This window comes from Oryzias latipes, chromosome 23, assembly GCF_002234675.1.
Source record: "Oryzias latipes chromosome 23, ASM223467v1".
Classification (NCBI taxonomy): Eukaryota; Metazoa; Chordata; class Actinopteri; order Beloniformes; family Adrianichthyidae; genus Oryzias; species Oryzias latipes.
The window spans coordinates 14411604-14421712 of NC_019881.2; the positions used below are offsets into that span (position 1 = coordinate 14411604).

General features: G+C 36.9%; 1 protein-coding gene across 1 annotated transcript in view; it reads right to left on the bottom strand.

Annotated features, from left to right (window-relative positions):
* Positions 1-10109, bottom strand: part of LOC101173028 (voltage-dependent calcium channel subunit alpha-2/delta-4-like) — a gene marked incomplete in the record, with an annotated part of 84175 nt that overhangs the window by 15649 nt on the left and 58417 nt on the right.

Consider the following 10109-nt stretch of genomic DNA (forward strand, 5'->3'; position numbering starts at 1 on the left):
TACCAGCCTCCTTCAGGTTCGTGAGCAGCTGCACGCGCTTCCAGTTTTCAGTGCCAGCCTAAAAACCTTTTTTTGCAAAGCCGGCAAAAAGTAACTGCATGACTTCAGTTTGTTCTCTGTTTTTGTAGTGTTTCCTCATTAATTTTGTACTGTGATCTCCATCACAGCCAGTTGGTTTTCAAGTGGCACACAGAAATGTAATCTTTTGGCTGCTCCTTATTTTTTTTTTTACATACCGTTTAGTACTGCAGACTGTGATTGTACCTAGGAACATGTAACATGTAATAACATGTGTAAGTCTAACTGTTACAAATGATCTAAAAGCTCATAAACAATGCGACATGAGTATAAAAAAGACGAACTTTCATGCAGCGTTCACATCGGGCTCGGACACGCTGGTTTGATCCACTGCCTCCAGTGAAAAGTCCATGGGCCTCTAAGGGCTTCCATGTTCGAAACTCTCATGTTAAATTTAACCTCCGCAAGTTTTAAGTCAATTTTACAACTCTACGTACAAAACGCTTGGCCTTTGAATAATAAACCAGTCGAACTTTGACCAATCAGGGACTCAGATTTGGTAGGGATGTGTCAGTAGCGACCTCTTCAAAAGTGCCAACTGGTATAAACGTTGTCATAAAGGAGAAATTAATAATTGTGGTTTGTGCTATGACACCAGGTCTTTCATATATCGGAATAGAGCTGTGAAAGAAAAAGTCTGGAGCAAAATTCGCGAGATTTGCACCACTTTTTTGCACCAAGCCTCTTCCAACTGTAGGTGGCGGACATGCACTAGTATCGAGTAGCGACAGTCCAGTGTGGAACCGTATGCTAAAAGCCTGTTAATGAACCTGTGGTCAGTACACTCTTGAATTCGCCACACAAGCCCAGTGTGTACATAGCTTTAAAGAAAGTGAGAACTTAACTTCATACTAAAAGAACACCACCTATGCATACAGAAACCTTCCAAAGGCAAGATATGATGAGAAGGAGTCAATATGTCTATCTGCAAGTCAAGTTAAAAGCAAACTGTTGGCAGTATTATCAGAGACTGTCGTATATTTTTTATTTTTACAATTCATTATGTTTTTTCAAAAATGTAACTAATACTTAATTTAGCATCTTTGCTTAAAAGGCAGAGAAAATCCTGCCATCCATTTTTCATCAAGCTTGCAACTGCTTTTAAATTGATAACCTAAAAATATGAGACATCCAATGGAACTGGCTGATAGATAGACGAATCAAACTAGTGTCAAAGATTCCGGAGTAAAAAACTAAATATATGGGAAGTCACAGTATAAATTGAACTGACACAGTTGCTAAGTTGCAAAGCACAGAAGGGGGAAAATAGGGCTCACAGCAAAGAGGTCACAAGAGACAGAGGCTGTCAACGGAAGTGGGAGCAGAGAGTAAAAAGAAGTATGTCAGCACAGACAGAACAATGTAATCAAGGCAACAGATTATTTCGTGCAGTGGAGTCATAAGGCACAGGGGGAGACTGATGAATAAAGAGACGCAAAGAGAGAGATGGAAAAGGTTAAGGCCTGTTAGATAGTCAAAAATATAATCAACTGGAAAGCCTGTTTTGGACAAGTTGTGGCAATTTGTGGTAAAGCTTTTTAAATGAAATGATTGTTTCTGTGTTTGTGTGACAGTTGAGATGTCTCGTCTATAATCTATTGATTCCGACCTTCTTTTACTTCTGTAGCTTACAGAACATGTTACCTTACTTTTCAGGTTCATTTTAATTTAATTATCACAAAAGTATCTGTAGAAATTATGATTAAAAAATGACATTTAGTCTTGTTTGTAGTTAGTGTACCTAAAATGATGTCTAGATTACTCTAATTCTGAACAAATGTAAGACTGTCTTTCTCTTCCACATCTTTTTCTGCTGCGTTTTCTAGTACAAAAAACAATAGACAAGCAAGTTAGAGATTTCTCCTTTTATTTGAAATCTGTTTATTATGTTCTTCAGCTAGTCTCAAAATCGAATAAACATAAATTACAGTTTGCAGATTCATGTTTTAAAAAGTAATCATACAGATAGTAAAGAAAGAAAGTACGATAAAATCTTTCACAGTTCCTTGTATTTCTTTAGTGATTTAAGATGTTACTGCTACTTTCGGCTTGTTGCTGTCTAACATCCCATCTGCAAACTCTATTCTCTGCACCAGAAATCTACAACATATTTTACAGAATTAAAATAAATAAAGCCTAATACTATATTGCTGTCGTGTCTTAATTTTCTTTTACACAGTTTGTCCTAAGTTCTTTTCTTTTCTTTTCTTTTCACAAATTCTGGTTTTGTCTTTGCTGCCATCCTCCTGGTATTTTTCGTTTTCCTTGTTGTACTCTGGTCATAAATATAATTATTTTTTAACAGTGGTAATTTAATAAGCTTCTTCTAACAACCAAATTTTCGATTTATCTACAATAGGAGGATGTAGTGGTAAAAATGTTCTGTGTTCATAAATAGTAAACTTTTGCTGTGATGCTGTGAGCCTTAATTGGGTTGGTGGGAAAATCCCTAAAGTCTGTATTTCCCCCCCCCCCCCCGTTTTTCCATTTCCTTACATGAATTTTTCCAATTTTGCTCAAGAAAAATGTATCTCTACCACAAAAAAACAGAATAGTATTTTAAACCCAGATGCCAAAAATGACTTTTTGTGTTTTCTACCTCAACAGAAACTTTGACTTGCATTCAACAAAGGTGAAGATGTTGCCAGGCAACACACTTTTGATCAAGCCAAGAAGGGAGTCATTTTTATAAAATGTCGTATATTCAAAAAAGAAAAAGAAAATCTTTACGACCTGATTCTATGATTAGACCAAAAAAAAAAAAAAAAAACCTTTACATCCAAACAGACACAACGACATTCATAAATACTGATGCACAAACACACACACACACAGGCAGGAAATGAAAACACATACAATCTCCAACCGTGGGCCCATTTAAAGCCCAAAACCTGAGCATAAAATTATTTGTAGGTGTTTATATTAAAAAAAAAACTGGCACTTTGCAAAAAGAAAAAAAAAATGTAACCTCTAACCCTGTAACCCTAAAATGGAGTTCAAGCTGTTTCTGTGAGGACTTTCAGTTTTGAAAGACCAAGCACTGCTCTGTTCAATACCTGCAATGACATCATGTTACCAAAGCAACAGGAGAGAGCAGAGACTGAATGACAATGTGATAACTGCGTCTCTTTTTTTTACTTCAAAAATACAAATACAAGAAAAAGAAGGAAGTCGTCAACACAGCACTGAACTGGATCACACTGCAAAGATGTTTATTCTAGGAAATAAAGGCCAAACAAACAACAACAAAAAAACATATCAAAATGACCATTCAAATTGGAAATTTGAAGGATGCATAATAAGTTGTTTCTCTTTGGTCATGATTCCCAACAGATGATGCAGCAGAGAAGTCCAAAAGCAGTTGTGATCTTAAAGGTGACACAATCAAAGTATTAGATTAAATGCGTGACCTGCTTTTTAAAAATGGAAATAAATATTGACATTGAGAGTACACATGCAGGAACTTGTAAGCCAGCAGAGCCCACCTTAACTTAACCTAGTTTTTGAGCTCTCTTGAGTGGCTCTTTATAAGGCCCACTCACTAAATCATTCATAACGGAGAAACAGGAAAAAACATGTAAGGGGAAAAGATGAACAAAAACTGTGGTGCTGTCTTTTGTTCTGGACAAGCTCAAGTAGTTTTATTGTAACAAACTATTTTATTTAAAATTATTTTTTAAAGAAAGTAAATAATCTTCTAAATCCAAGGAAACAGGATTGTTTGTAGTTTTATGATTGTGATGTTCTAGTATTCTACTCAACAAACCCCACAGAAATATAGTTTCCTCTCGATGGGTGCACGATATATTGTTTAATTTAGTTTACAAATACTTCATTAATCCCCGTTGGAGCTGGATGTCCTAATTGCAGCAAGCACTGGTCTGAATTCAGCCTGTGGCTCTTTGCAATATGTCAGTCTTTAAAAGGCCATCAATGCCCCCAAAATGTCTTAAAAAATAGCAACAGACGAAATCAGATTAAAAAAGAGGAACAGATATGAATCAAAATCCTGAGGGAAAACAACATTGCCTGTTTTACCCGCACTCCAAGAAAATTGTATAGGAAGAAAAAATTAGAAGCGTACCCCCAATTGTTTGTTTAAGGGGCATTTAAACAAAACAGAAGACTCTGGGGCAGCCAGGTGATCCACTAACAACTGATTAAATGCAGCAGATAAAAAGAGACATTTCTACAAGGTTCAAACCAAAAATGTTGCTCAGAGTTTCTAGCAACAACAAAAATGAAGTCAAGCAAGAAAGCAGGTCTGACAGCAAAAAAACATCCAAAGTCAAAACCGACACAGATCTCATCCAACCAAAAAAGAATTTTAAAATGGCTAAAAATGCCAACCAACAGTATCAAAAAGAAGACTAAAAACCAGGAAAAGTGCGAGAAGGTGTTACGTAAGAATCCAGAGATGGAAAAGCACAAACTGAGGGAACATGTTTGGATGGCACAAAGCCTGCCTATGTTTGCTAAAAAAAACCATGATTGTTTTATATAAAATAAACAAACTCTGCCATGATTTACTATTGTTTAGTGATTTTATTATTTAAAATAGTGAATATTTATTTTCCTTTTGGGCCATAATTTATATCATCAAACTAAAAAATTAAATTTTTATCTTGTTACATTCCAACATCTTTTAATTCTGATTAGGCTGTTTTTAGCCAAAATAAAAAAAAACTGTGTTGTTTTAGGACATTTATGTTGAGCGGCAGCAGTTCACTAGAAATTCACCTCTGAGTTGGGAGCGGGACTGTTGGCATGGAGTAAGCCTGCCCCCATTCCCCATAATCCATCTGTTTACGTGCTCTCCTGTTAGCTTACAGCCCTTCACAACCAAAAATTACCGGCGCAACAAAATTGGCGAGCAATATCAGAGCTATCAAGCTGTACAGTTTTGAGCCAGATGCCAGCTCGGATGAGGAAAAGAAAGACGTTATTGGATCTATTGTTGTTATTGTCACTACTTGTTTTTCATTTATGATTTTTATTTAACTTTTTCTCGACCTTTCACATTTCTCTTTTTTCTTTCTATCTCTCTTTTTCTCGGCTGGCTGTCTCACTCAGTCTCCTTCTCTTTTCTTGGAAGTCCCACTTAACCATCTGTCTGTCTGCCTGGGATATATTTTGGCACTTTAAAAAAATTCAACTTGTGATGAATAAATGAGTCTTTCCGAGCAGAAAACATAAAAAGAGATGGCATGCACCAAAAATGCTTCATAACACAGCAGATCTGTTTTGACAGATCTTAGGGTAAAGACAAATGTTCCACTGAAAGTTGGCTTCACGGAACTATTACAGATTAGTTCTTCTTTGTATCGTGAATAAGATATGACAATAAATAAGCTTCTGTTGATATGCTGTTGATATTGAGGTCTGGTGAAAACTTTCTATTTTCCATGACTGGTGGCGGATGAGGATGATCTACTGCTCTGCATTTTTTAAATCAAATTTAGATGACTTGTGTACTGAGGCGGTAAAAAGAGTTATTTATTACCTTGGAGTAGAAGTAGAGAGTTGTTTTGGCCTATCTTTCGATCTGATAAATATTCCTCAGATTCATGTGTCCTTAATAAAGATGCAGCAAATGATATACAATAATACACAGTACCTTATGATCACAAGAAAGTGATCAACTATCCATGGTAAATGCAAAATTGTGGACGGTGAGTTAAGACACTAAACGCTGTTAAATTACCTGTAAAATGTGGTTTATCCAGTAGATAACAAATTACCAAAGAGCCCAAGAGCTAAATCATATTCTTAATTGATCATGTATAAAAATACAATTTACTTTCTCTATTGTCATTACGTACATAACATTGTGGATATATCTAATAATCTTTCAATTTATGGACTTTTTTATGTGTTTAATGTTAAATGTTCAACTGAAGCTTGCGCTAAAAAATATAAACAAGTATAAAACCCTGCTGGAAGAAGCAAACAATTCTTTAAATGATGCTGCTTAATAATTATCAAATGTAAATATTAAAGAATATCCATCCATCCATCCATCCATCCATCCATCCATCCATCCATCCATCCATCCATCCATCCATCTATCTATCTATCTATCTATCTATCTATCTATCTATCTATCTATCTATCTATCTATCTATCTATCTATCTATCTATCTATCTATCTATCTATCTATCTATCTATCTATCTATCTATCTATCTATCTATCTATCTATCTATCTATCTATCTATCTATCTATCTATCTATCTATCTATCTATCTATCTATCTATGTACTACTTCCCCTACCGTTGCAATCACCACAGGTGTGCCCCAGGGCTGTGTCCTGGGGTCCCAGTGGAGATCTACCTTCTTACCTTTCTTATCCATCTTCTGTCAACATCACGTATATTTTCACTGTTATGCAGATGACACCCAGCTATACATTTCCATCAAAAGGAACTCTACTCTTCCACCTGCTTTTCTTTACCAGCTGCCTTCTTGCAGTAAACTATTCCTTCATTCCCCCCCTCTCCACAGGTTAAGAGTCTGGGTGTCATCATGAATAGCAATCTTTTCTTCACTTCTAATGTCAAAGACATCATCCGGACTGGCTTCTTACACCTCCTGAACATACATCATCTTCACCCTTATCAGAGCCCTCAGTCCACTGCTGTACTGGTTGCATCACTTCCTGTCTAGTTTATTGCAACTCACTCTTGTTTGGGCTCCTGCAAAAAACTCATTGGTTCGAAACTCTGCCACCCACATCATCACTCAGACTCCCTTCTTCCATCACATCACACCTATTTTGTCTGAAGAAGTATTCAGTTAGTACACTTCCTGCACTACACGTACATGATCTTTAGTATATTTGATATACTTATACTCAAGTATACTTGATAAAATAAACTTCAAGGATACTACTGATTGTTAAGGGAATACTAATGCTGGTATTTATTTTAGTCTTATTTATAGGTGTACATTTATTTTTGGTAGACAACACTAACTCCTGTGACTGAACTTTAAACATCTACAAATTCTTTTCTCCTCTGTTAGTGTGAGTCTGTACAGATGGATTGTGTCTTGAAGTTAGTTGCCCTCTAAGGGAACTGCTGCTAGAAGTGCCAAACATGCTGGCCAGTGCTGCTGTTAATACAAAGCCTTGGGTCAATTCATCTTCGCTGACACTCGCCCAATAGCACAGTAAATTACAGAGCAAGGGAGGTGGCATGGATACGCAGAAAAAACCCCTCTAAGATACAGGGGGCAAAGCTTAAACACAGTGAGACGTCAGTTGTCATCCATTTAGGGCAACTTATGGCAAATGCAGCCAAAGTTTACATTAATATGCCATTTATTTAGGAGGCCGGTGGAAGCAGGGACTACAGGGATTTGGAGCCCTAAAGAGCGTAAATGAACCAAGGCTCCTAATGTGATACAAAGAAAAAATTTGCAACAGAAATACTTATTAAAACCATAACAAACAGCTGCAAAAGTGAAAAAATATGCTTTCTTCATTTCAGCCATAATCATTGTATTTTTCATAGCATGCATCTCATCCATCAGCAGTATTGGCCATTAACGTACTTCGGCAAAGAGATGCAGTATGTTTCATTAAGAAGAATATATTTTTTCATTTTTTATTTATAAAACAGACGGGTGTGAAAGATTGCATTCCGGTTACATCACAGACAGCTGTCATTTCATCCTCTGAGTGCAATGGTGACTGGAAACTGAAGTAAAAATTTAAACACTTGAAATACGAGTATTGCGTGTACAAAACCCATTAATGTTGGAAAAGATATAGTGTCCCATTCAAAAAATAGACCTAAAAGCTGTTTGAGTGCTTTAAACTGCGATTTGTAGGGTATTGCAGAGTCATAAACACATGTGTTATTTGAGGTGTCATTGACATTGAATTCCTAGCACCTCCAAGCAGCGCACTCCTGTCACTCACCTTGGCACTCTGCAGAGCTCAGTTGGGACTAATTAGATGATTACCTTTTTAGAAATGCATGTGACTGGAAGATACAGTCACACAATCGATTATCAAAGCTGATTGAAAGGATCTGTCCTACATAATAATATAGTTAGACAATAAACCGACACAAGCGGTACATTTAGGAGAATTGTATATTTAACTTCCATATTAATTTCACTCCTTCAAGCCAACCATCTTTCATAGCATTCATAGAAAAGTGCATCCTGAAGCCTGACAGAAGCTTGCCAAGAATTAAATTCATGACACAAATCCTGCTTAGAGCCTGCATTTGCACAGGAAATCAAAGCAGTCTGTGCGAATACCAGGGAGCTGAGCATTCTCCAATTTTAACTGCTGTGAGGTAGTGAATGAAGCACCAAAGTAGATGTACATAAGTGGTTCATGAAAAAGCTGGGCTGATTTAATTGCATTTTTATTAAGTTGCAAAATGAAAAATAAAAATCAAGACGAAGAAAAAGGTTTGATACCTTTTTTTTGTCTTGATTGCAGGAAATGTTATTCCTGCTTAATAGTAAGCATTTTCAATTAGTTGCCCTTTTTAAAACCCCTTAAAAGCTTGTTGAAATCGGTTGAATACCCCAACATGGAAACATCAGTTCATTGGCAAGATATGTTTATTTCGTTGCCTTCTTGAACAAATTGACAATGAGAGCAGAATCTAATCTCCTATTTTCCAACAAAAGTGTTTTAATGTATACGTGTATGGTTGTTATTGTCATTGAAGACCCACTACAAAAATCTTTTTAGGTATTTTAAAGTGCCTTTTAGACGTGATTATGTCGTTTATAGCCCCCCCCCCCCCCACACAAAAAAAAGACAAACAACAAAAAACAGTCGCATTCTAGTACATAGTTTCTGAAGAGCGGCTGTAGTTCATAAGAAATTCATTGATTTTGGGGTGAGACCGTTGGTCTCGGAGCAACCCTAGCCCCCCCTTCCCCTCCCCATTACTGAGAGCTCTCTGTTTACAGGCTCACAGCCTCTGACACCCTCAACCTAACATTATGGTGCAACAAAAATGGTAAACAATATTGGGGCTATCCAGCCGTAAGAGTTTGAGCCAGATGCCAGCTCGGACGAGGAAGACGAAGACGAAGATGAAGACATACATGGATCCAGTGGATGCATCAGAATGGAGCAAAGCAGGGAGCTTGTGACCTGCTGATTGTAGCCTCTACGTCCCAAACACGATATTTTTTTAAAATGCATTTTTGCGTCCGCTCCTAATTCACAACCATTGAATAAAAAAGAGTAAGAAGCTGAATTTTCTTTATATATGTCCTCTATCATGAGAAAAATGCCACAACAACATGTTAAAAACACCAAAAACACAATTTAGGTCTAAGAAGTTACAACAAAAGAAAAACTGAGGCAATCTTCTGCAAAGGTGTTTCGCTTGTATATTTCAGTCCCTTGCTGGTGATTAGGTCTGGTTTAGTTTTTTATGCAAAACCATGGTCTCATTTAAACTCTGCCAACTGGGCCAAATGATTCACATGCTCATTAACAGCACAATTTGTGTGTATGTGTGTATTCTATGATTCATTCCACGTAAGGCCAAGCCAAGTAATTATATGGTTGTATGCAAACAAACAAAGAATCCCCCCACCAGTTCATGCCTCACACTCCTGTTACACATCACTTTCTGTCTGTCAGTTATGAAAATTGAGAACTGTCTACACAAACAGTGCTTCATTTTTTTTTTAGGATTCCCAGATCTCAATCTTGCATTTTGATTCCCCCCCATAGTGGGAGTAAATGCACTCAAAGTCTACACAAAGACACATGCGCTGGCGTTATGGGAGATGCCACAGGGAACAGAATGAAAATGAAAAGAAGGAAATAAATGGAGGGAGGGGAAAGCCCATTAGTAGAGGGGGATTCTAATCCATAGTGAAATCCACTGTTTCTCTAATTCATTCCTTTTCTGTCTTCCTTCCCATCATACCACCACGTTTTCTGCCTTCGTACCTTTTCTCATTAGACCAACCACTTCTCCATCTTCTCCATACCACCTCTCCATTTCTATTTTTCCAAATATTAGTTTCAACTGTCTTTCGTA